General features: G+C 40.1%; 1 protein-coding gene and 1 pseudogene across 3 annotated transcripts in view; one reads left to right on the forward strand and one right to left on the reverse strand.

Moving 5' to 3' along the window:
- KHDRBS2 (KH RNA binding domain containing, signal transduction associated 2) overlaps nucleotides 1–25710 on the reverse strand; it is a 795143-nt gene that overhangs the window by 455029 nt on the left and 314404 nt on the right. The window lies entirely within an intron of this gene.
- On the forward strand, nucleotides 15781–17052 carry LOC129543624 (zinc finger and BTB domain-containing protein 35 pseudogene; annotated as a pseudogene).

The following is a 25710-nucleotide window of genomic DNA, read 5'->3' on the forward strand; positions in this document are numbered from 1 at the left end:
GTCACCCAAAGGTTTCAAAAGCATTGGGCATTATCTATTACCTCCACTGTACATGGAGGCCTCAGTCTTCAGGAAAAGTAGAAAAAGCCAACAAAATCTTAAGATCAGAAATAAAGAAGATAACCCAGGAGACCTCCTTCAGATTTGAGGAAGCTTTGACAATAGCCCATCTTTGCACTCACATGGCTCCTAAAGAACAGGTCAGTCTTAGCCCCTATGAGGTGCCATATGAGAGACCATTTATGTTAATGACCTCCTTTTAGATACAGAAACTCAGGTTCTCTGATCTTACTCTATGGCAGTTGGATAATTCCATAAAGAAATGCATTTGTAGGGTGTCAACCAGGACCCAAAAGACTGAGGGACTACCACTATCTGCCCCAGGGACCCAATTTCTAATCAAGGTGTGGAAAGATGGGCCTCTGGAGGCTCAACTCCAGCCCACATGAAAGGATCCATGACCTGTAAAACTTTCTACCCCTACAAAAGTCTAAATACCAGGGCACGGCCCCTCTGTACACCACTCTCGAGTCAAGTCATAGAAGGAAAAAGGAGAAGACACCCAGTACACATGTGAGCTCCTGAGAGAACTTCAATATCTATATAAAACTATAGATAAATGCCATTCTGATGAACATTAGGGAATTGAACTTCTCAGAATAAGCCTACTGCTCTATATTTCATTAGTATCCCACTCTTGGTGTGCCTATCCCAAGGAAACCTCAACTCCACTATTCCCAAAGAACTGGGCCTCCTATCTCTTGAGGGGGGAAATGTTAGCCTGTTAGAGTAGGGAGAAAGGGGTCCAAAATGGGCAATTAGAAGAAGTGGCAGTTAGAAGACCATATACATGAAGGGTGGGAAGAAGAAGAGGAAGAGGAGGAGGAGGAGAAGAAACTGCACACTTGAGTGAATACTTCCATCAGCAGAACAAGCCCAACACACCCTCTTCTCTGATTGGTCTTCGACATATGCCTTATTTGCATCTCCTTCCCTGATTGGTCTTGGGCATAACACCCAGGGTGTTATTTGCATAGGACATAGCCAATCAGGCCCCAGGGACCACTCAGGCGCGGGAACAAGGGATATACAAGAGGGAAGTCAAAATAGGAAAGGGACAGTCTTGCCAGGGTTGATCTGCTCTCATGTCTTGAGAGTGTTTGCCTATTGCCTACTGCTTTCCTAAATAAATCCTGCCTGCTTGAGCTGTGCTGGTCTGTCATTTAAATTCATTACTATGATGAGACAAGAACCAAGGAAGAACTGACTTTTCACTAGTTTTCATTAAGTATTGATATCTGAGTTCTGTTAAACTATTATACAATGCATGTTGCTACAATTGTATTTTTTAAATTAATATTTTTTAATATGGAAGTTTTGTGTCTTTATCAGAATAGATTCTTAGTTAAATGAAAAAACAGGTTAATCAAGCTAGAAATTGTTACTCCACTTAGTTGGTTGCTATTACAAAAGTTCACTTCTTATGGCGATTTTTTTTTTTTTAATTGGAGGATAACTGCTTTACAATATTGTGGTAGTTTCTGCCATATATCAACATGAATCAACCATATGTAACATATGACCCCTCTCTGTTGAACCTCCTTTCCACGTCCCACTCCATCTCACCCCTCTAGATTGTTACAGAACACTGGGTTTGAACTCCCTGCATCATATAGAAAATGCTCACTGACTATCTGTTTTACTTATGGTAATGTATGTCTTTCAATGGGCACCTTATCTTTGACAAAGGAGGCAAGAATATACAATGGAGAAAATACAGTCTCTTTAGTAAGTGGTGCTGGGAAAACTGAACAGCTCCATGTAAAAGAATGAAACTAAAACATCTCCTAGCACCGCAAACAAAAATAAATTCAAAATGGATTAAAGACTTAAAAGTAAGGCCAAACTAAAACAACAACAACAACAAAAACTCCTGGGGGAAAGCATAGGCAGCACAGTCCCTGATATAAATCATGGGCAAGATCTTCTATGACCCGCATCCTCAAATGATGAAAATAAAAACAAAAATAAACAAATGGGACCTAATTAAAGTTAAAAGTTTTTTGCACAGCAAAGGCAACTATAAACAAGGCGAAAGGATAACCATCAGAATGGGAGAAAATAATAGCAAATGAAACAACTGACAAAGGGTTGATCTCCAAAATATACAAGCAGCTCATGAAGCTCAAGACCAGAAAAACAAAAATTTCAATCAAAAAGTGGGTAGACCCCTCAGTAGACATTTCTCTAATTTCTTCTTCTTCTAAAGAAGACATCCAGATAGCTAATAAACACATGGAAAGATGCTCAGCATCGCTAATTATTCTGTTCAGTTGCCCAGTAGTATCCACCTCTTTGTGATACCATGGACTGCAGGATACCAGACTTCCCTGTTTGGCACCAGCTCCCAGTGCTTGCTCAAACTCACGTCCATCGAGTCAGTGATGCCATCTAACCATCTCATCCTCTGTCGTCCCCTTCTCCTCCTGCTTTCAATCTTTCCCAGCATCCGGGTCTTTTCCAAAGAGCCACTTCTTCGCATCCAGTGGACAAAATACTAGAGTTTCAGCTTCAGCATTGGTCCTTCCGATGAATATTTGGGACTGATTTCCTTTAGGATTGACTGGTTTGATCTCCCTGCAGGCTAAGGGGCTCTCAAGAGTCTTCTCCAACATCCCAGTTCAAAAGCATCAATTCCTTGGTGCTCAGCTGTCTTTATTTTGCACATTATTAGAGAAATGCAAATCAAAACTACAATGAGGTATTATCTCACACTTGTCAGAATGACCATCATCAAAAATATACAAATAACCAATCTTGGAGAAGGTAAGGAGAAAAGGGAACCCTCTTGCTTTGCTGGTGAGTATGAAATTCACCTTTTAAAAATAATGAAGAGAAACATAAACAACAACAACAAGTTAATATTTAACTCCATTTTCAGTGTTCCAAATATAAACATACTTGTCTTTTTTTACTACAGATTCTCACTTTTAGGTTCTGAGTTTTTGTTTACGCATGCAGTTCTTCACTTTGTGGCTTTCAGTCAACAGCTCGTTATGAGATAATAAGCCAACTTAAAAGGAGAGCTGTGTGTTGATAACTATAGTTCCCCCTAAAAAAAAAAATTGTTGTATGCCTTTGAGTTTTAGGCAGTTTGTTATTCAGCAAAAGCTAACTGATACTTATGGGGAAGAAACAGATATTAATGATTCTGAATTAAAAATTCAGAAAATTCATCACCTTTTAAAAATAATGAAGAGAAACACAAACAATCAGGCTGTTTTGAAGGATCATTCATAGCAGGATGCTGAACTGAAGGAGCACCTAGAATGCAGAATGAGTCAGATTAAAATGGATTTCTCTTTCTTCAATGCCGACAAAACCTTGTCATGAAAAATCAAGTGATACTATTGACCAACATGGATTCTATACTAAGAATCAAGATTACAAAACAATGGCACAATGCACATGAAAAAAAAAAAAAAAAAAAAACACTGAAAGTAAACCTTTATGCAGTTTAGTGACCTTCAACCAGTGATAAACATTTCATGGTACAGTGCATTTTTGATGATTTTTCAGATACCAAGTGAATCTATTTCTAGTCACATTAAAATATATGTGCAATAAACTATATGTTTACATAATTAAAATTATTTTTTATGTCCCCCTCCAAAATCTTATGACTCATATCATCCTACTATATTGATAAGAAACAAGATAATTCATATCCTCTCATTTAGCACCGAAATCCACTCAATCACGTGAACAGGGACAATAACAGTGAGAAGGGCATGTGAAAAGCAAGATAGTTTCTCTCTATAAACAGATGGATAATATTTACTCACTTAATTGCATGCTAGTCACAAGCAAAGTCTGATTAATCCAACGATACATATGAGATGACGCTTGCTTTTCAGGGTAAGAAACATATAAGAATGTGACACAATCACACACTTACATGTAACATAAGAGTACTAGCAACTGTAAGACCCATCCATGTTTAATGTGCCACTAAAAAGAAAAAAAAAAAAAAAGCTTCAGTTGGACCTCAAAACATTGCTTTCTTCTTCCTTAGAACTTTTATTTTATATTATTGACATAGCTCTTTTAGATTTATTTAGATAGATTTGTGCAAATGCAAACATTTCAATATCAATAAAACAAATTGGTTCAAGTATTCCCCCAATTTTTTTCACATTCAGAGATGAATTTTCTGAATCACTTTCAATTTGGAATCATTGATATCTGTTTCTTCCCCAAAAGTATAAGTTAGCTTTTGCTGAATAACAACCTGCCTAAAATTCAAAGGCACACACCAATAAACTTTTGCTGAGTTGAGCAAATATGAAGCTAGCTGGGTTCTGGCTACATGGTTTGTGTGATTTTAGGTAGATTTACTTAGACATCTGAGGCCGGTTGACTTTGGGCATGTGTGTCATCTTCACATGTGTCTCATTTTCCAGCAGGCTACTCTCAGAATGTTCTCACACTGATGGCTAATACTCCTTGTCAAGCCTCTGTTTGCATAATGTACATTAATTCTCTACTGGTCAAAATAAGAGCCCAGTGCCTTCATGTGGGTTAGGCCAACACCACCACCATGGAAAGACACTGTACAGTGACACTGCAGATGGAGCTCAGGTTGAGAAGTTTGGGACCTGAAACCATCCGTGTGTCCATCCCACCACCTGGGTGTTTTCAGTGACGCCAGGAAAGTTTGATGAGTCAGCATTTCTGAAAAAACAGCTTTGACATTGTCCCAGGGCTTTCTTCCAAACACATTCTGCAAGTTTTAAAGTCCATGGATAATGACAACTATTTCATGACTGCTGTTTGCGTTTTCATGATTGTAATAATCAGCAATTAGAAATGTGGAAGTGTGAATATACAGGTTAAAATCAATGAAATATGGTGATATAATATTCCCTAAGTAATATTCCATATGTGAAAATTATTTTATTATATAGTCCTGGGAAAATATTGCTTCCCTTGAAGAACTCTTTTCTCCTTTTTGACTAGAAGAATTATATCATATATATTACTGGAAACTCTGTTCCATATTTGGCCCAGAGAGAGTAACACCATTAATACTCCTGGCTCTCACACTTGCTCCTTTAGCTTCCTGGTCATGATTTCTTATTTTTTTCAGAAGTTACATTTTAGGACTATTGTGATGACTAAGTTTGTTAACAGAGTTCTGAAGCACTTGTAGCAATGCCTGACAAAAACTAAGTGCTCAGTAGAAGTTATATCTCATAATTACTATTTGTTTTATTTTTATTCCCTTTATAAACTGCCTCAAATATATTATGAGAAAATGATTTCAACAAATATAAAGTTGTGAGAACTGTTTATAAAAACATCATAGATTTTAAAAGATGTAGCACAGCTTTAGGACAATATTTACACAAACAAAAAGGAAGAAAGTGGCAGGGGATATTCACAGAAAATAAGCAAACAGAAAGTGGCATCTAATAAGTGTTTCTTGACATGAAAGAACTGATCTCCACCCATATTTCTGGGTTCATATTATAACATATCCACTTCAAACTCTCCTTTTTGGCTGAAACCACCCATTTGATGTCAGGCTTGCTACTGTCCTGACCTCATTTTGTACTCCTCAACCACTACATTCAAGGTAAAGTGTGTCAGACACACCAAGCAGGTACTTTACTTTTGGTCTTCATTGTAGCTCTTCCTCTATCTGGAATGCTCTATTCCTGAAACTCAGGCATTTACTCCTCATTATGAGTCATCCTGGTATCTAAAACTTCAGTGCCAAACCTCAGATCTTCAGATCTTTCTGAAGATCTCTGCCTAAATAAAGTATCCCTCTCACATGACCTGATTTTCATCACCTATGTAAGCACTTATCACAACTTGATGTGCTTTCTTGTCTCTTATCTTTTGCTTCCACTACACTTCTAAACAGAATTTGAGTTCACTTAAAGCAGGGATATTGTCCTATTCTGGTAAGTCTCCAGCATCGACATTCCAGAGTACTAGTGGAACACCTAAATTCTCAATAAGTATCCTCTGAAATATAAACTAACTCACTGTGGATGCTGATTACAGTCATGAAATTAAAAAACACTTACTCCTTGGAAGGAAAGTTATGACCAACCTAGATAACATATTAAAAAGCAGAGACATTACTTTGCCAACCAAGGTCCATCTAGTCAAGGCTATGGTTTTTCCAGTGGTCATGTATGGATGTGAGAGTTGGACTGTGAATAAGGCTGATCGCCGAAGAATTGATGCTTTTGAACTGTGGTGCTGGAGAAGACTCTTGAGAGTCCCATGTACTGAAAGGAGATCCAACCAGTCCATTCTAAGGGAGATCAATCCTGGGTGTTCATTGGAAGGGCTGATGCTGAAGCTGAAACTCCAATATTTTGGCCACCTCATGCGACGAGTTGACTCACTGGAAAAGAATCTGATGCTGGGAAGGATTGGGGGCAGGAGGAGAAGGGGACGACAGAGAACGAGATGGCTGGATGGCATCACCGACTCTATGGACGTGAGTTTGAGTGAACTCCGGGAGTTGGTGATGGACAGGGAGGCCTGGCATCCTGTGATTCATGGGGTCGCAAAGAGTCAGACACGACTGTGCGACTGAACTGAACTGAACTGAAAGAAAACTTATAGAAAGAAAACTAACCTTATAGAAAACTATAAGATACTAATGAAAGAAATCAAAGGTGACACAAACAGATGGAGAGATATACAATGTTCTAGGACTGGAAGTATTAATATTGTGAAAATGACTATACTATCAAAAGCAATCTGGAGATTTAATGCAATCCCGATCAAACTACCAATGGCATTTTTCATGGAACAAGAACAAATAATTTTACAATTTTTATGGAAACAAAAAACACCCTGAATAGCCAAAGCAATCTTGAGAAGGAAGAATTGAGCTGGATGAATTAACCTTCCTGACTTCAGACTATATTAAAAAGCTACAGTCATCAGGACATTAGGGTACTGGCACAGAAATAGAAATATAGACCAAGAGAACAAGATAGAAAACCCAGAGATAAATATATGCAACTATGGGTACTTTATCTTTGACAAAGGAGGCAAAAATATGCATTGGAGAAAAGACAGTCTCTTCCAAAAAATGGTGCTGGGAAAACTGGGCAGCAATGTGTAAAAGAGTGAAATTAGAATATTGCCTAAGACCACACAAAAAATAAACTAAAGATGGATTACAAACCTAAATGTAAGACCAGAAACTATAAAACTCTTAGAGGAAAACATAGGCAGAACACTCCTGACATAAAGTACAGCAAGATCCTCTATGACCCACCTTCTTGAGTAATGGAAATAAAAACAAAACTAAACAAATGGGACAGAATGACACTTAAAAGCTTTTAGACAACGAAGGAAACTATAAAGAAGGTGAAAACAGAAAATCCTCAGAATGGGAGAATATACAAGCGAACAAAAGACCTGACAAAGGACTAGTCTCCAAAATATGCAAGCAACTCATGAAGCTCAAGACCAGAAAAACAAACAACGCAATGAAAAAGTTGTCAAAAGACAGAAATTTCTAAAAAGAAGACATACAGGTGGCCAATAGACATCTGCTAATAGACAAATGAAAAGATTCTCAACATCACTCATTATTAGAGAAGTGCAAACCAAAACCACATGAGGTATTATCTCACACTAGTCAGAACATCCATCATCAAAACGTCTAAGAACAATAAATGCTGGAGAGAGTGCAGAGAAAAGGTAACCTTATTTAACTGTTGGTGTGAATGCATATTGATACAGCCACTATTGAATATAGTATAGAGATTCCTTAAAAAGTTAGGAACAAAACTACAGTATGGCCTAGCAATCCCACTACTGAGCATATACGCTGAAGAAATCGTTATTGAAAAAAAACCTATGTACCCCACTGGTCATTGCAGAACTACTAACAAAGGCTAGGATATGGAGGCAATATAGATGTCCATCAACAGATGAATAGATAAAGAAATTGTAGTACATACACAAAATGGAATATTCAGTTCAGTTCAGTTGCCCAGTCATGTGCGACTCTCCGCGACCGCACGAATCACAGGACGCCAGGCTTCCCTGTCCATCACCAACTCCCTGAGTACACTCAAACTCATGCCCACAGAGTCAGTGATGCCATCCAGCCATTTCATTCTCTATCGTCCCCTTCTCCTCCCACGCCCAACCTTTCCCAGAATCAGAGTCTTTTCCAGGGAGTCAACTCGTCGCATGAGGTGGCCAAAGTATTGGAGTTTCAGCTTTAGCATCAGTCCTTCCAATGAACACCCAGGATTGATCTCCTTTAGAATAGACTGGTTGGATCTCCTTGAAGTCCAAGGGACTCTCAAGAGTCTTCTCCAGGACCACAGTTCAAAAGCATCAATTCTTCGGCGATCAGCTTTCTTCACAGTCCAACTCTCACATCCATACATGACCACTGGAAAAACCATAGCCTTGACTAGAAGGACCTTGGTTGGCAAAGCAATGTCTCTGCTTTTTAATATGCTATTACTCGGCTATAAAAAGAAATGCATTTGCGTCAGTTTTAATGAGGTAGATGAACCTAGAGCCTATTATAAAGAGTGAAATAAGTCAGAAAGAGAAAGACACATAATGCATATTAACTCACACACAGTTCAGTTCAGTCGCTCAGGCATGTCTGACTCTTTGCAACCCCATGAATTGCAGCACGCCAGGCCTCCCTGTCCATCACCAACTCCCGGAGTTAACTCAAACTCACGCCCATTGAGGCAGTGATGCCATCCAGCCATCTCACTATCTGTCGTCCCCTTCTCCTCCTGACCTCAATCCCTCCCAGCATCAGGGTCTTTTCCAATGAGTCAACTCGTCGAATGAGGTGGCCAAAGTATTGGAGTTTTAGCTTTAGCATCAGCCCTTCCAATGAAGACCAAGGACTGATCTCCTTTAGAATGGACTTGTTGGATCTCCTTGCAGTCCAAGGGACTCTCAAGAGTCTTCCCAACAGCACAGTTCAAAAGCATCGATTCTTTGGCAATCTGCTTTCTTCACAGTCCAATTCTCACATCCACACATAACCACTGGTAAAACCATAGCCTTGACTAGACGGACCTTTGTTGGCAAAGTAATGTCTCTGCTTTTTAATATACTATCTTGGTTGGTCATAACTTTCCTTCCAAGGAGTATGCGTCTTTTAATTTCATGGCTGCAATCAGCATCTGCAGTGAATTTGGAGCCCAAAAAAATAAAGTCTGACACTGTTTCTACTGTTTCTCCATCTATTTCCCATGAAGTGATGGGACAAGATGCCATGATCTTAGTTTCCTGAATGTTGAGCTTCAAGCCAACTTTTTCACTCTCCTTTTTCACTTTCATTAATAGGCTCTTTAGTTCCTCTTCAATCTCTGCCATAAGGGTAGTGTCTTCTGCATATCTGAGGTTTTTGATAATTCTCCCAGCAATCTTGATTCTATCTTGTGCTTCTTCTAGCCCAGTGTTGCTCATGATGTACTCTGCGTATAAATTAAATAAGCAGGATGACAATATACAGCCTTTACATAGTCCTTTTCCTATTTGGAACCAGTCTGTTGTTCCATGTCCACTTCTAACTGTTGCTTCCTGACCTGCATACAGGTTTCTCAAGAGGCAGGTCAGGTGGTCTGGTATTCCCATCTCTTTCAGAATGTTCCACAGTTTATTGTGATCCACACAGTCAAAGGCTTTGGTATAGTCAATAGCGCAGAAATAGATGGTTTTCTGGAACTCTCTTGCTTTTTCCTTGATCCAGAGGATGTTGGCAATTTGATCTCTTGTTCCTCTGCCTTTTCTGAAACCAGCTTGAACATCTGGAAGTTCACGGTTCATATATAGCCGAAGCCTTGCTTGGAGAGTTTTGAGTCTGACTTTACTAGCGTGTGAGATGAGTGCAATTGAAATCCAAGTAAGATGGTAGGTGTTGCGAGAGGGTATCAGAGGGCAGACACACTGAAATCATAATCACAGAAAACTAGTCAATCTGATTACACGGACCACAGCCTTGTCTAACTCAATGAAACGAGGCCATTCCATGTGGCGCCACCCAAGACGGGCGGGTCATGGTGGAGAGGTCTGACAGAATGTGGTCCACTAGAGAAGGGAATGCAAACCACTTCAGTATTCTTGCCTTGAGAATCCCATTAATAGTATGAAAATGCAAAATGATAGGATACTTATTGAGGAACTCCTGAGGTCTGTAGGTGCCCAATATGCTACTGGAGATCAGTGGAGAAATACAACCAGAAAGAATGAAGGGATTGAGCCAAAGCAAAAACAATATCCAGTTATGGAGGTGATTCATGATAGAAGCAAGGTTGAATGTGTAAAGAACAATATTGCATAGGAACCTGGAATGTTAGGTAAATGAATCAAGGCAAATTGGAAGTGATCAAACAGGAGATGGCAAGAGTGAATGTCGACATTCTAGGACTCAGTGAACAAAATGGACTGGAATGGGTAAATTTAACTCAGATGACCATTATATCTACTACTGTGGGCAGGAATCCCTTAGAAGAAATGGAGTAGCCATCATGGTCAAGAAAATAGTCCGACATGCAGTACTTGGATGCAATCTCAAAAACGACAGAATGATCTCTGTTCGTTTTCAAGGCAAACCATTCAATATTACTGTAATCCAAACCTGTGCCCCAAGCAGCAGCACTGAAGAAGCTGATGTTGAACAGTTCTGTGAAGACCTACAAGACCTTTTAGAACTAACGCCCATAAAAGATGTCGTTTTCATTATAGGGGACTGGAATGCAAAAGTAGGAAGTCAAGAAACACCTGGAATAACAGGCAAATTTGGCCTTCGAGTATGGAATGAAGAAGGGCAAAGGCTAATAGAGTTTTTCCAAGAGAACACACTGACCATAGCAAACACCCTCTTCCAACAACACAAGAGAAGGCTCTACACATGGACATCACCAGATGGTCAACACCAAAATCAGATTGATTAGAAGATCATAGTTCCTCTTATTTGTGGAATCTTCCCCCCCCCGCCCCCAGCCCGCACGAATCGGTTTGTGAAGTTTTCCCATTTGGGGGACTTGTGCCTGTGTTCTGGTGGATATAGCTGGATCTTATCTTTCTGAAGTCCAGTGCCAAGCCCAGAAGTGTGTTTCGGGGTGTCTATGGGCTTGATATGGCTTCAGGTAGCCTGTCTGCTGATTTTCAGGGTTGTGTTCCTGTTTTGCTGAAGGTTTGGTATGAGGCACCTGGCACTGGTGCTTGCTGCCCTTTGGGTGGGATCTGGTCTTAGCGATATGATGGAGGCCTTTAGGAATGCTCTTCCGTATTAATATTCCATGGTGATGGAAGTTCTCTGATGGTCCCAAGTTCTGGACTCATGTCTCTCACCTCTCAGGTTCAGGTCTGATCCCTTACTATAGCACCAAGACTTCACAGGCCATGAAGCACCAAAGAGAAAATCCCTAGAAAGACCAATGGTGAAAGCAACACTCAACAGCCAATTACGCTGAAAGAAACTAACTCACAAATAGAAAAGAAGAGAGAAGTAGAAAAAAAAAAAAAAGAATAAGAATAAATATCAGAATCAGAAAAGAAGGGAGCACTCACACTAATAAACCCCAAATTAAAAATGAATACAAAAAAACTAGACTCAGAAAAATACAAAATCAAAAGCATGGAAAATTCAATGTAGTTAAATTAATTTATCTAAAGATAAGATTCTTTTAAAAGGAAAAGGTAAGGTAAAAAGTGAAAATTAAAAGAATAATAATAAGAAGAACAATATTAATACAATACAAAAACAAGCAAATAAAGAAACATATATAAAAGAGAGTGATAGACGATTTTCATCCTGATTCCTCAGTTTTCCTCTCCACAAAGAGATCACCAGTCAATCTGCTTACTCAGGAGGTCCTCTAATATTTCTAGGAAGATCTCTTGACCTGCTGTCGGTGCTGTAAGGTCTGTTCAGACTCAGATCTGGGCTTACTCCAGCTTGAATTTACTCCAAAAGTCCACAACTGCCCCAAGGTCCACAGTCTCAGCTGCTGCTGGTGCTGCTAAGTTGCTTCAGTCGTGTCTGACTCTGCCTGACCCCACAGACAGCAGCCTACAGGCTCCTCTGTCCCTGGGATTCTCCAGGCAAGAATACTGGAGTGGGTGGTCATTTCCTTCTCCAATGCATGCATGTATGCCAAATCGCTTCAGTTGTGTTCGACTCTGTCCGACCCCATGGACAGCAGCCCACAAGGCTCCTCTGTCCACGGAATTCTCCAGGTAAGAGTTCTGGAGTGGGTTGCCATTTCCTTCTCTACAGTCTCAGGCTACTTGTGGATATTTAATCTGCTGCACCTGTTGCTGTAAAGTGACTTTCCTTCCACTTTGCTCACACAGCCCCTGGTACTCTGCTTTGGTTTTGGCCATATGTACCTACCTCTGGGGTTGAGCAGTTCACAGCCATTGCTTATCCCACCTACGCCATTCACAAAGGCAATTTCCTGTGTTCTGTGAGTGCAGGGAGTTACACAGTCCCAACAGCAAGATCCCTTGCCTCTCTGGGAGGCCCAGGCTTTTCCCTTGACATGCGCAGTTGTGTCATACTAGCTCCTTCAGAGTCTCTTTCATGGCAGGTATCCTTGATCTGTCTGGGGTCCAACCCCTCAAGCCTGAGTCTCAGTATCCAGCCCCCACTCACTGTGGTGGTCATGCAAGCCACTTCTCAGCTGGGAAGGGCTGTTTGACAATGATCTCTGTGGTGAATTCTCTGTTTTGCTTCCTGAGCACCTTTTGGTGCATTCCCCTCTGAGGTTCCAAAGTTCCCCCCATCTCCACCCATGAGGAGGTTTGAGTGTGAGGAAACTCTTCCTGCATTAGGATTCCTTCCCCAGGGTGCAAGTACTCATCCTGAAATCTTTTGTCTCTTTTTTTCTTAACCTTTATTTGATGCCCTACATCATTTGAAGCTGAAACTCCAATATTTTGGACACCTCATGCGAAGAGCTGACTCATTTGAAAAGACCCTGATGCTTGGAAAGATTGAGGGCAGGAGGAGAAGGGGATGACAGAGGAGATGGTTGTATAGAATCACTGACTCAATGGACATGGGTTTGAGTGAACTCCGGCAGTTGGTGATGGACAGGGAGGCCTGGCATGCTGTGATTCATGGGGTCGCAGAGTTGGACACGACTGAGCGACTGAACTGAACTGAATCTCATTCTGATGACATTGGCTTGCCTTTTAGGAAGTCTGTTCTTCTGCCAGCCTTCAGAAGGTGTTCTGTAGTTTTTCCACATGCATATTTAATTTTGATTTATTTGTGGGGAAGAAGATGATCTCACCATCTTACTCCCCCACCATCTTGAAAGTCCCATGGCTACTATCTTATTTTTTCTCATTTGTACTCCTAAATTGGAGGGTCAACTGTTGATTTAAGTAGTTTTATTTAAATAAATGTGAAAACAGTGGTGGTGCTGAAGAAGGAAACATCTCTCACACATTATAGTTATATTCAAGAAAATAGAAATGAGAGTTCCTCAGGATTCAAACATGGGAGAAATTATTCTGGTTCTAAATTACTTTGGCTTTTTTAAAGGGAGATAAATGAAAGTGAGAAAAATTTAAAAGACTGGGGAATACATGAAAATCTGCTAAATGATGGAAATAAAATAGTTTTCAAAGTGTGTAAAATATTAAAAAGGAAGAGAAAAACAATACAATGAGTCTACTATTTAGAAAGAGGACACAGCAAAGAGAGGGCATTATAAGCTTAGAAATGTAATCATTAAATCTTTTTGAGACATTCCAAATTCTCTTAATCCAGGGCCAAGTTACTTTGCTTTGTTTGTTTGTTTGTTTAGCACAATAGCAATGCTAGCATTTTAGATGTTTGTAATTATGTTCGTATAGTTTTGGGATGCTTCCTCTGGTATAAACCAGACAGAAAAACATAAGCACACCAGTTGACAGTCTATCTCAAAACTATGATCTCAAAAAGAAAAAAAAAAATGGTGTTTTCAAAGTTTAAACAAATGCTCCATTTGAACAAACTACTTACAAAACAATACATATCTTTGTGGATAACATTTTTAAAAATAAATGCATTTAGAAGGATTCTGGGTTATTTGTACTGTTTAGATATTAAGAAAAAAATTACATGAAAGTGTTTCATTTATTGACATCTGGTAAATTTGCTCCTGTAACTAGTTTAAGTTCTGGTGAGAGAATGTCTTGAGAATGTATTCCTGAAACTGTACACAACATGGTCTTGGTTGCAAAAAGTAAATGGTTCAATCAACTGTGTTCATAGCAAAACATTTTGAAATAAAATGCATATTCTATGGCAAGATAGAAATTTACAAATAAAAAATACTCTCTGCCCCTTGGTCTCCTCTCTCCCTGTACTGTATCTGAATTAGGCATCAACCAGACATTTCCCATTGGCAGAAATGCCTGCTTAACCATAATGAACAACAGTTTCCCAGCACCAATGAGAGATGTGAAATAATAAAGTAAAATTTGATAAAGATATACTTATATGTACATGCTCAGTTGCTCAGGCTTTCCCAATGGTTCAGGGGTAAAGAATCCACCTGCAATGCTGGAGTCACAGGAGACACAGGAGGGCACAGGCAACCCCTTCCAGTATTCTTGCCTGGAGAATCCCATGGGCAGAGGAGCCTGGTGGGCTACAGTCAACAGGGTCAAAAAGAATGACCAAAGTGCCTGAACACACACACACTGTCCATGGGATTTTCCATGCAAAAATACTGAAATGGGTTGCCATTTCCTCCTCCAAGGGATCTCCTCGACCCAGGGATCAAACACACATCGTCTGCATCTCCTGCATTGACAGGCAGATTGTCTTCCACTGAGCTACCTATATACCTAACAAACAACCTAGTTTACCCATTTTTTACCATACAGTGAGATAGACTACTAAATATATAATACTTATGTAGCACTAAATAACTAAAATATAGTATGCGAATGTACATCACTACATTAAATCACGCTAGGAGTCTGCTTAGCAATTTTTCTCTAATATAGGAAATTGGAAAAAAAATATCAGTGAGTACAGATATTGTAGATAATCATAATGATGCATCCATATGTATAACTTGCTCCCATATCTAAATTCTACCATGTGTAAGAAACATAAGAACTGGCGCTCTAGTCTGCGCTTCGGCGTCCGCGTCAGCCGGAGTCCGGCGCCGTGACGCAGCACGCCGACGTAAGTGACGCGCAGGCCCGGGCCGCTCCTCCTTCCCTGAAGCAACAGGACGGCCATGGAGGCCGAAGAGACGATGGAATGCCTTTAGGAGTTCCCTGAACATCATAAAATGATCCTGGACCGATTGAATGAACAGCGAGAGCAGGACCGGTTTACTGACATCACCCTGATTGTCGACGGACACCATTTTAAGGCCCACAAGGCTGTTTTGGCTGCTTGCAGCAAGTTCTTCTATAAATTCTTTCAGGAGTTTACTCAGGAACCTTTGGTGGAGATAGAAGGTGTTAGTAAAATGGCCTTTCCTCATTTGATTGAGTTCACATATACAGCAAAGTTAATGATACAAGGAGAAGAAGAAGCCAATGATGTATGGAAAGCAGCAGAGTTTCTACAGATGCTAGAAGCTATCAAAGCCCTTGAAGTCAGAAACAAAGAAAACTCAGCTCCACTAGAGGAAAATACCACAGGGAAAAGTGAAGCAAAAAAAAGAAAGATTGCAGAAACTTCAAATGTTATCACTGAGTGGTTGCCATCTGCAGAATCTGAAAGTGTTGAAATTGAGGTGGAGATTGCCAAAGGCACAATCGAAGTGGAAGATGAAGGCATCGAAACGGAGGAAGTGGCTTCTACCAAGCAGTCCATAAAGTACATTCAGAGCACAGGTTCCTCTGATGATTCCGCTCTGGCATTGTTGGCAGATATTACCAGCAAGTACCGCCAAGGCGATAGAAAAGGGCAGATTAAAGATGATGACGGCTGTGCATCTGACCCCACAAGCAAACAGGTAGAAGGAACACATGAAATCACACTCCACTGAGAGTTTCAAGTGTGAAATATGCAATAAAAGGTATCTTCGGGAGAGCGCGTGGAAACAGCACCTCAGTTGTTACCACCTTGAAGAATGTGGAGTCAGTAAGAAGCAGAGAACTGGGAAAAAAATACACATATGTCAGTACTGTGAGAAGCAGTTTGACCACTTTGGACATTTTAAAGAGCATCTTCGAAAACATACAGGTGTAAAACCTTTTGAATGTCCAAATTGTCATGAACGATTTGCTAGAAATAGTACCCTCAAATGTCACTTGACCGCATGCCAGACTGGAGTGGGAGCAAAAAAGGGGAGAAAGAAGCTGTATGAATGTCAGGTCTGTAATAGTGTGTTTAACAGCTGGGACCAGTTCAAAGATCACCTGGTGATACACACTGGAGATAAACCCAACCATTGTACTCTGTGTGACTTGTGGTTTATGCAAGGAAATGAATTAAGGAGGCATCTCACTGATACTCATAATATTTCAGAGCGCCTGGTAACTGAAGAAGTTCTTTCAGCAGAAACACGTGTGCAAACTGAACCTCTGACGTCAATGACTATTATCGAACAAGTTGGGAAGGTGCATGTGTTACCACTGCTCCAGTTTCAGGTGGATTCAGCACAAGTGACTGTGGAACAGGTCCATCCAGATCTGCTCCAGGACAGCCAAGTGCACGAGTCACACATGAGTGAGCTTCCAGAGCAGGTCCAGGTAAGTTATCTAGAAGTGGGGCGAATTCAGACTGAAGAAGGTACTGAAGTCCATGTAGAGGAACTGCATGTTGAACGGGTAAATCAGATGCCAGTGGAAGTACAGACTGAGCTTCTAGAAGCAGACTTGGATCAAGTGACCCCTGAAATCATGAACCAAGAGGAGAGAGAGCCTACCCAAGCAGATGCTGCTAAGGCTACTACAGCAGAACACGAAGATGCGGAGGGTTTAGAGACCAAATTAGCAGTGGATTCCCAAGCTGAAAAGGCAGGAAATGAGAACAGAACACCTATGCCAGTTTTAGAATGAAAAAACAAATGCATATATTTTTAAATTTATGTGTTGGGTTTTTGAACTGATGATGGGCAGTGTGACTGTCCGTATGCTAACAGACATGTGGACCAAAGTTAAACTCTTTCTTGTTGTGCTGAACTGTTTCTACGGAAACAGACTGATTCCCCCCTCCCCCCCACTTTGCCACAGAGGAGGGATCTTTCCCATAAGTGAATGGGAAGCTTTGAGAAGTATATTTCTGGAAAACTTAAATGGATTATATTCTTATTATATAGTTGGGTACGAATGTATATTTTCATTGTGGTAAGAGTTCTTACTGTCCCTGGTCATGTCCTTCCTCAAGTTTTTTTTCCCCCCATGTTGTAAAATCAAATGTAAAATCATTAGAATACAAGTTTATGTATTCTGATGCATGTTAGAAAATTTGAATATATAGGAAACAAGACTGCATGAAGAAAAGTGCGTTGTTACTGTGCAGTTAAATTTTGGCTTCTGGCTTCCTTTAGTTTGAACAACATTCTTGTCTGCCCTGATGGATAGTCATAGATGTCATCTCTGCAACAGAAACAGAGTGGTGGTGGCAAATTTCTAGAATGTTTAAAAAAAAAAAAAAAACACACACCCATGTGCCTTTTCAAAACCAACTAAACTTCTATAAAGCATCTCTAGTTCTTTCAAAATTTGTGTTGTAAGCAGTGTAGGCGATGCTGTAGTACTTTATATATTTTTTCTTATAATGACAGCTACCAATTCTTTTTCACTTAGGTTGAGAAATTTCGTTTAATGGCAGCTGAAGGGCCATTTTCAATTGGGAAAATTCATTTATATCTGTGGTAAACTTTATTTTGATGAAAAGTTGCACTAGTATTTTACCACCAGATGAAAACAAGATGAGCATCATTTAAAAATTAATGTATTTAAAATAAACTACAGAGAAAAACATGTATATAATATATCAGGCTTTGTTTTGAATGAATCTTTTCCCCCAATCCTTAATGTAAAGATCTTGTGTTATAACTTTTAAAGCCATACAAATAAGAGTGCTAAACTGTGGACTTAACAGTACGTGTGTAAATATTTTTAATCAATATTACTTGGAAAATAAAATATAACACCTACAGAAAATAAACCAATATGCTATTTTCTTTACCTGTAAAATATTGTGAGATATTTACATTTTTAAAGTAAACTTTAACATTAAAAAAAAAAACAAACATAAGAACTGATGAGAAAGCAACAAATTTGGTTTATGTTCTCAGCACAAAAATGTCAATGACATTTTCTTGTCTAAGACAAATCTTTAACTATTCTACTTGGTCAAACAGAGGGACTAAGAAAGATAACTGTCCCAGTCTGGGTCTGTAGCAGTATTTTCAGTACGGTGCAATTTACTTCCCTCCTAGAAACCATTTGTTATTGTTGTTCAGTCACACAGTCATGTCTGATTCTTTGTGAACCCATGGAAAGCAGCTCCCATGGACACCAGGTTTCCCTGTCCTTCATCATCTCCTGGAGCTTGCTCAAGTTTGTGCTCCTTGATTTGTTGATGCCATCCAACTATCTCAGCCTCTGTCATCCTCTTGTTCTCCTGCCTTCAATCTTTCCCAGCATCAGGGTCATTTCTAATGAGCTGGCTCTTCACATCAGGTGGCCAAAGTATTGGAGCTTCAACTTCAGATACAGTCCTTCCAATGAATATTCAAGACTGATTTCCCTTAGGATTGACTGATTTGAACTCCTTGCAGTCCAAGGCATCCTCAAGAGTCTTCTCCAACACCCAGTTCAAAAGCATCAGTTGTTCAGCGCTCAGCCTTATTTATGATCCAACTCTCACATCCATACATGACTAACAGAAAAAACATAGCTTTGACTAGATGGACATTTGTTAGCAAAGTAATGTCTCTGCTTCTTAATATGCTTCCTAGGTTTGCCACAGATTTTGTTCCAAGAAGCAAATGTCTTTTAATTCCATGGCTACCATCTCAATCTGCAGTGATTTTGGAGGCCAAGAAAATAAATTCTGTCACTGTTTCCATTGTTTCCCCATCTATTTGCCATGCAGTGATGGGACCAGATGCAATGATCTTTGTTTTCTGAATGTTGAGTTTTAAGCCAGCTTTTTTCACTTTCCTCTTTCACTTTCATCAAGAGGCTCTCTAGTTCCTCTTCGCTTTCTGCCATAAGGGAACTGTTACTTGCATATTTGAGGTTATTGCTATTTCTCCCAGCCATCTTGATTTCAGCTTGTGTTTCATCCAGCCCAGCATTTCATGTGATGTACACTGAATACAAGGTAAATAAGCAGGGTGACAATAAGTAGCCGTTACGTATTCCTTTCCCGATTTGGAACCAGTCCATTGTTCCATGACAGGTTCTAACTTGCTTCTTGACTTGTATACAGGTTTCTCAGGAGGCAGATGAGGTAGCCTGGTATTCCCATCACTTTAAGACTTTTCCACAGTTTGTTATGATCCATACAGTCAAAGGCTTTTGTGTAGTCAATGAAGCAGAAGTAGACGTTTTTCTGAAATTCTCACGCTTTTGGTACAGTCCAACAGATGCTGACAATGTGATCTCTGCTTCCTCTGCCTTTTCTATATCCAGCTTGAATATCTGGAAGTTCTTGGTTCACGTACTGTTGAAATCTCACTTGGAGAATTTTGAGCATTATTTTGATAGCATGTGAGATGAGTGCAATTTTGTGGTAGTTTGAACATTCTTTGGCATTGCCTTTCTTTGGGTTTGGAATGAAAATTGACATTTTCTAATCCTGTGGCCATGGTGGAACTCTCTAAATTTGCTGGTATATTAAGTCCAGCACTCTAACAGCATCATCTTTTAGGATTTAAAATAGCTCAGCTGTAATTACATCACCTCCACTAGCTTTGTTCATAGTGATGCTTCCTAAGGTCCATTTGACTTCACACTGCATGATTTGTGGCTCTAGGTGAGTGATCACACCATCATGGTTATCTGCGTCATTATGCTCTTTTTTGTATAGTTCTTCTGTGTATTCTTGCCACCTCTTCTTAATATTGTCTGCTTCTGTTAGATCCAGACTATTTCTGTCTTTTATTGTGCCCATTTTTGCATGAAATGTTCTCTTGGTAGCTCTAATTTTCTTTACGAGATCTCTAGTCTTTCCCATTCTATTGTTTTCCTCTATTAATTTGTATTGATCACTTAGGAAGGCTTTATTGTCTCTCCTTGCTATTCTGGGGAACTGTGCATTCATATAGGCATATCTTTCCTTTTCTCCATCGCCTTTCACTTCTCTTCTTTTCTCAGCTATTTGTAAGGTCTCCTCAGGCAAATATTTTGCTTTTTTGCATTTATTTTTCTTGGGGATGGTTTTGATCACTGGCTCCTGTACAATGTTGCAAACCTCTGTCCATAGTTCTTCAGATATTCTATCAGATCTAATCCTCTGAATCTATTTGTCACTTCCACTGTATAATCATCATGGTTTTGATTTAGGTCGACCTGAATGATCTAGTCTTCTCCCAACTTTCTCCAGTTTGTGTCTTAATTTGGCAATAAGGAGCTCATTATTTGAGCCACAGTCAGTTCCTGGTCTTGCTTTCACTGACTGTAGAGAGCTTCTCCAACTTCAGCTGCAAAGAATATAATCAGTCTGATTTCAGTGTTGACCATCTGGTGATGCCCATGTGTAGAGTCATCCCTTGTGTTGTTGAAAGAGGGTGTTTGCTATGACCAGTGCATTATCTTGGTAAAACTCTGTTAGCCTTTGTCCTGCTTCATTTTACTTTAAGGCCTACTTGCCTGTTACTCCAGATATCTCTTGACTTCCTACTTTTGCATTCCAGTCTTCTATGATGAAAAGGACATTTTTTTTTGTTGTTGTTTATAGTCCTAGAAGTTATTGTAGATAGTCATGGAACCTTTCAACTTTATCTTCTCCAGTATTAATGGTTGAGGTTGTCAACTAAAAAATACAGTTACAACCTGAAAGTAGTTATTATTTTCTGGTGGGAATGTTTAGGACTCCAAGCCCGAAAGATAGCATCTCAGTAGCTGTGAGAAAATTGTTCCAAGGAGGCAGAAGTGGAAGTCAGGCTATATGCAAGTTTGCAACAAAGGGAGAAGGCAGTCTGAACATCAAAGATTAATATCTTATCATTCTGTGTTTCTGAAGATGGAAGCCTCTGGCCTCACTGAATTCATTCCTTTCATATTCACCTCAGTTATATCTGTGGCTAAATCCTGTTTCCTTGTTCACTTGGCTTCTTGCATTCCCCCAACTCCTCAGCAATCAATATGGGTGGTGGCAGCATCCACTGGATCACAGTTTTGGGAGACCTCAATCACATTTGGAGGCCAGAAATTGCTGATGACTGTGGCATTTCTTGTTTATTATGGTAGTAGATATTTTCATTTAAGGCAATGGCAAGCCACTCCAGTACTCTTGCCTGGAAAATCCCATGGATGGAGAAGCCTGGTGGGCTAAAGTCCATGGGGTCGCTAGGGGTCGGACACGACTGAGCAACTTCACTTTCACTTTTCACTTTCACACATTGGAGAAGGAAATGGCAACCCACTCCAGTGTTCTTGCCTGGAGAATCCCAGGGACAGGGGAGCCTGGTGGACTTCCATCTATGGGGTCACACAGAGTCGGACACGACTGAAGTGACTTAGCAGCAGCAGCAGACCTGGATTACTGTGATGTTCAATGGTTTGCATTGGGAAGGAAATGAGATGAATCCCTCATTTTTGAGACTGCACCTTAGTATTGCGTTTCATACTCTTTTCTTGCCTATGAAGGCTACTCCATTTCTTTCAAGGGATTTTTGCCCACAATGTAGATAAGGTGGTCATCTGATTTAAATTTGCCCAATCTTGTCCTTCTTAGTTCACCGATTCCTAAAATGTCAGTGTTCACTCTTGAAATCTCCTGTTTGATCACTTCTAATTTACCTTGATTCATGGATGTAACATCCCGGTTCCTATACAGTATTGTCCTTTACAGCATCATAATTTACTTTCACCACCAGACACATCTACAACATAGCGTTGTTTCTGCTGTGGCCCAGCCTCTTCATTCCTTCTGGAGATATTTTTCTGCTCTTCTCCATTAATATATTGCACACCTACTGACCTTGGTGTGTTTATCTTTCAGAGTCATTTATTTTTCCTTTTCATTACTGATCATGGAGTTCTCAAGGCAAGAAAGCTGAAGTGGTGTGTCTTTCCCTTCTCCAGTGGACCACATTTTATCAGAACTCTACACCATGACCTGTCTGTCTTGGACGGCCCTACATGGCTTGTAGTTTCATTGCGTTACACAAGGCTATGATCCATGTGGTCATTCTGGTTAGTTTTCTGTGACTGTGGTTTCCATTTGTCCTGTCCTCAGAAGGATGATGATAAGAGGCTTGTGCAAACTTCCTCATGGGAGGGATTTGCTGTGGGGAAAACTAGGACTTACTCTGGTGGGCAGGGCCATGCTAATAAATCTTTTATCCAATTTTCTGCTGATGGTGTGGCTGTGCTCCCTCCCTGTAATTCGGCCCCAAGTCACCCAGTTCTGGAGTTTTGCAGTCTCTATGCAAGGGTTATAGTCTCTATATTACGCCTAATGTTGACTTCCTCCAATAGGACTCACCCCAACACACTGCATCTCCCAGGAGTGCTACTGCTAGTGCCCCTGACCTTGCAGCAGGCACTGTTGACCTATGTATCCATAGAAGACTCCCAAACACTCACAGGCAAATCTGACCCAGTCTCTTATGGGGTCACTGCTCCTTTCTCCCGGTTCCTGGTGCACACAAGGTTTTATTTTTGTTCTCCAAGAGTCTCTGTATCCCCAGTCCTGTGGAAATTCTGTAACCAAATCCCACTATCCTTCAAAGTCAGGCTCCCTGGGAATTCCCAGTCTCTCTGCTGGATCCCCAGGTTGGGAAGTCTGTTGTGGGTCTTAGAACCATTTCAACAGTGAAAGAATCTCTGATATGAATGTTCTCCAGTTTTGAGTCAACTGCCTGGACTGATGGTGACCTCTTCCATGTGACTTACGGCACATGCTGCACCTCTCCAGACAGCTGCTGCCAGAGCCCCGTCCCCACGGCAGGTCACTGCTGACCCATGCCTCTGCAGAGACCCTCAAACAGCTACGTATTTCTGGCTCAGTCTCTTGCGGTGGTCCCTGCTCCTTTCCTTGAGTCCTGATGTGTACAAGGTTTTGTTGGTGCCCTTGAGAAGTCTCTGGTGGGTATGAGGTTTGGTTTTAAACGTGACTGTGGTTCTCCTACCATCTTTTGTGGCTTCTCCTTTGTCCTTGGACTTGGAGTATTTTTTTTTTGGTGGTTTCCAACATCCTCCAGTCTTTCCATGTATATGTGTATATATTGCACTTCATATATAGGTAAGCATATAAATAATGTACATGTAGGTAAGTAATACATATATATGTAGGTAAATAATACACACATATATAAGTGTGTATATATATATATATATACATATATTTGATGCATGTGTTTTTGAACAATTACATTTCAATGACTATTAGACATCCATATGAACACACTGAGTATGTAGTCAAATATACGAATATAAGGTCTGAGGGAGAGACAGGGGGCTGGAAGGAGATCACAAAGGAAGGAAAGGAGATCAGAAGCTAAGTCCTGGACTTGCAGATCCAGAAGAGGATCCAAATACAACAGAGGAGGGGAACAAATAAGAATAAAAGACAGTGGCCCTGTCATGCTGGTAGGAATATAAGTTTCTGTAGCCACTATGGAGAACAGAGTGAAGCTTCAACAAAATATTAAAAATCCACTCCTGGATATTTTTCTAAAAAGCACACACAAAGACTGATTCAAAAAGACACATGCACCCCAATGTTCAAAACTGCACTACTGAGCAACAGTTAAAATATGTGAAGCAACCTAAGTCCTCATCAGTAGTGAGCTGATAAAGATGTGGCGAAGATATATAACAATATTCCTCAGCAATTAAAAAAATGAGATCTCTCCATTTGTGACAACATGGGTGGGTCTCAGTTCAGTTCAGTCACTCAGTCGTGTCTGACTCTTTGCAACCCCATGAATCACAGCACGCCAGGCCTCCCTGTCCATCACCAACTCCCAGAGTTCACTCAAACTCGTGTCCATGGAGTCGGTGATGCCATCCAGCCATCTCATTCTCTGTCATCCCCTTCTCCTCCTGCCCCCAATCTCTCCCAGCATCAGAGTCTTTTCCAATGATTCAACTCTTCGCACGAGGTGGCCAAATTATTGGAGTTTCAGCTTTAGCATCAGTCCTTCCAATGAACAACCAGGACTGATCTCCTTTAGAATGGACTGGTTGGATATAGACAGTATTATACTAAGTGAAATAGACAGAAATAGACAAATACCGTATGATTACATTATATACAGAATCTAAAAATCAAAACGAATGAATAAATGTAACAGACAAAAACAAAGAACAAGCAGGTAGTTATGGGGGGTGCAGCTGGGGAGTGGAGAGAAATAAATGCGGGCGATTAATATGCACAAACTTTCAGTTACAAAATAAATGAGTCAAAGGTATGGAATGTACAGAGTGGGGACTACAGTTAACAATTATATCATATTTCTATGTGGTGACATATGGTAACTTATTTTTATGATCATTTTGAAATGTTTAAAAATACTGAATTTCTATGTTATATACTAGGAACTAATAGTGTTTCCATCATATTTTCAAGACAAACAAACAAACAAACTTCTTAAAAAAGAGATCAGATTTCTGGTTACCAAAGGCACAGGGTTAGAGGAAGGGGAACTGGAGGAAAGTGGTCAAAGGTACAAACTTCAAATTGTAAGATAAGTACTCAGGATAAAACGTCCAACATGATTTTAGATAATGACATTGCTATATGATACATAGCATATGTAGAGTATTAATCCTAAAAGTTCTCACCACAAGGAAAAAATAGTTGTTCTTTATCTCTTATTTAATATCTATAAGAAATGATAGATGTTCACTAAACTTATTTTGCTCATCATTTCACGGTGTATGTAAGTCAAATCATTATGTTGTATACCATAAAACTTATACAATCCTGAATGTCAATTGTATCTCAATAAAACTGGAAGATAAAAAGACACAAGACTTAGAGATTTTAAAAAGAAGTGATACAGGCAGTTGTTCTGCAGCAGAGTCTAGAAGCCGACCGTCCCAACAACTCCCTCAAAGGGACTGTAGCTTCTGATCTAGAGACCACCCTTGAAGAGCCACTGCTTTAATAAACACACCAGAGGAGCTTATCTGCACTGGATGACAGGAAAACAGCTTTATAAACAATTGTTTTATGGTGGTAATAGGGATGCACGTTTTATACTTCAAAAGGAGGCTCCTGGAAGAACAGCCTGAAGATTCTGTCTCAGGTGGTGAAGAAATAGCTCTTTTGTAAGAAGCTGTGTAACTTCCTGAACGTTCTCTTTCCCAAGTGGGAGTGACACTGACTGGAGGACAGCATCTCTAACGAGACAGGAGGAGAGAAGAAATCAAGCCTTGAGACTCTGAAGTGTGAGCACTGATTCCAAGACCCTAGACGATCAAAGAACTAACACTGGGAAGAATCAAATATTGAGAACTCATACAAAGGAAACCACTTGAATACAAGACACAGCATCACCCAACCACCAGTATCACCCTATGCAGGAC

This window comes from Moschus berezovskii, chromosome 23 (genome assembly GCF_049115385.1).
Source record: "Moschus berezovskii isolate FMDL1 chromosome 23, NW_MosBer_1.0, whole genome shotgun sequence".
Lineage (NCBI taxonomy): Eukaryota > Metazoa > Chordata > Mammalia > Artiodactyla > Moschidae > Moschus > Moschus berezovskii.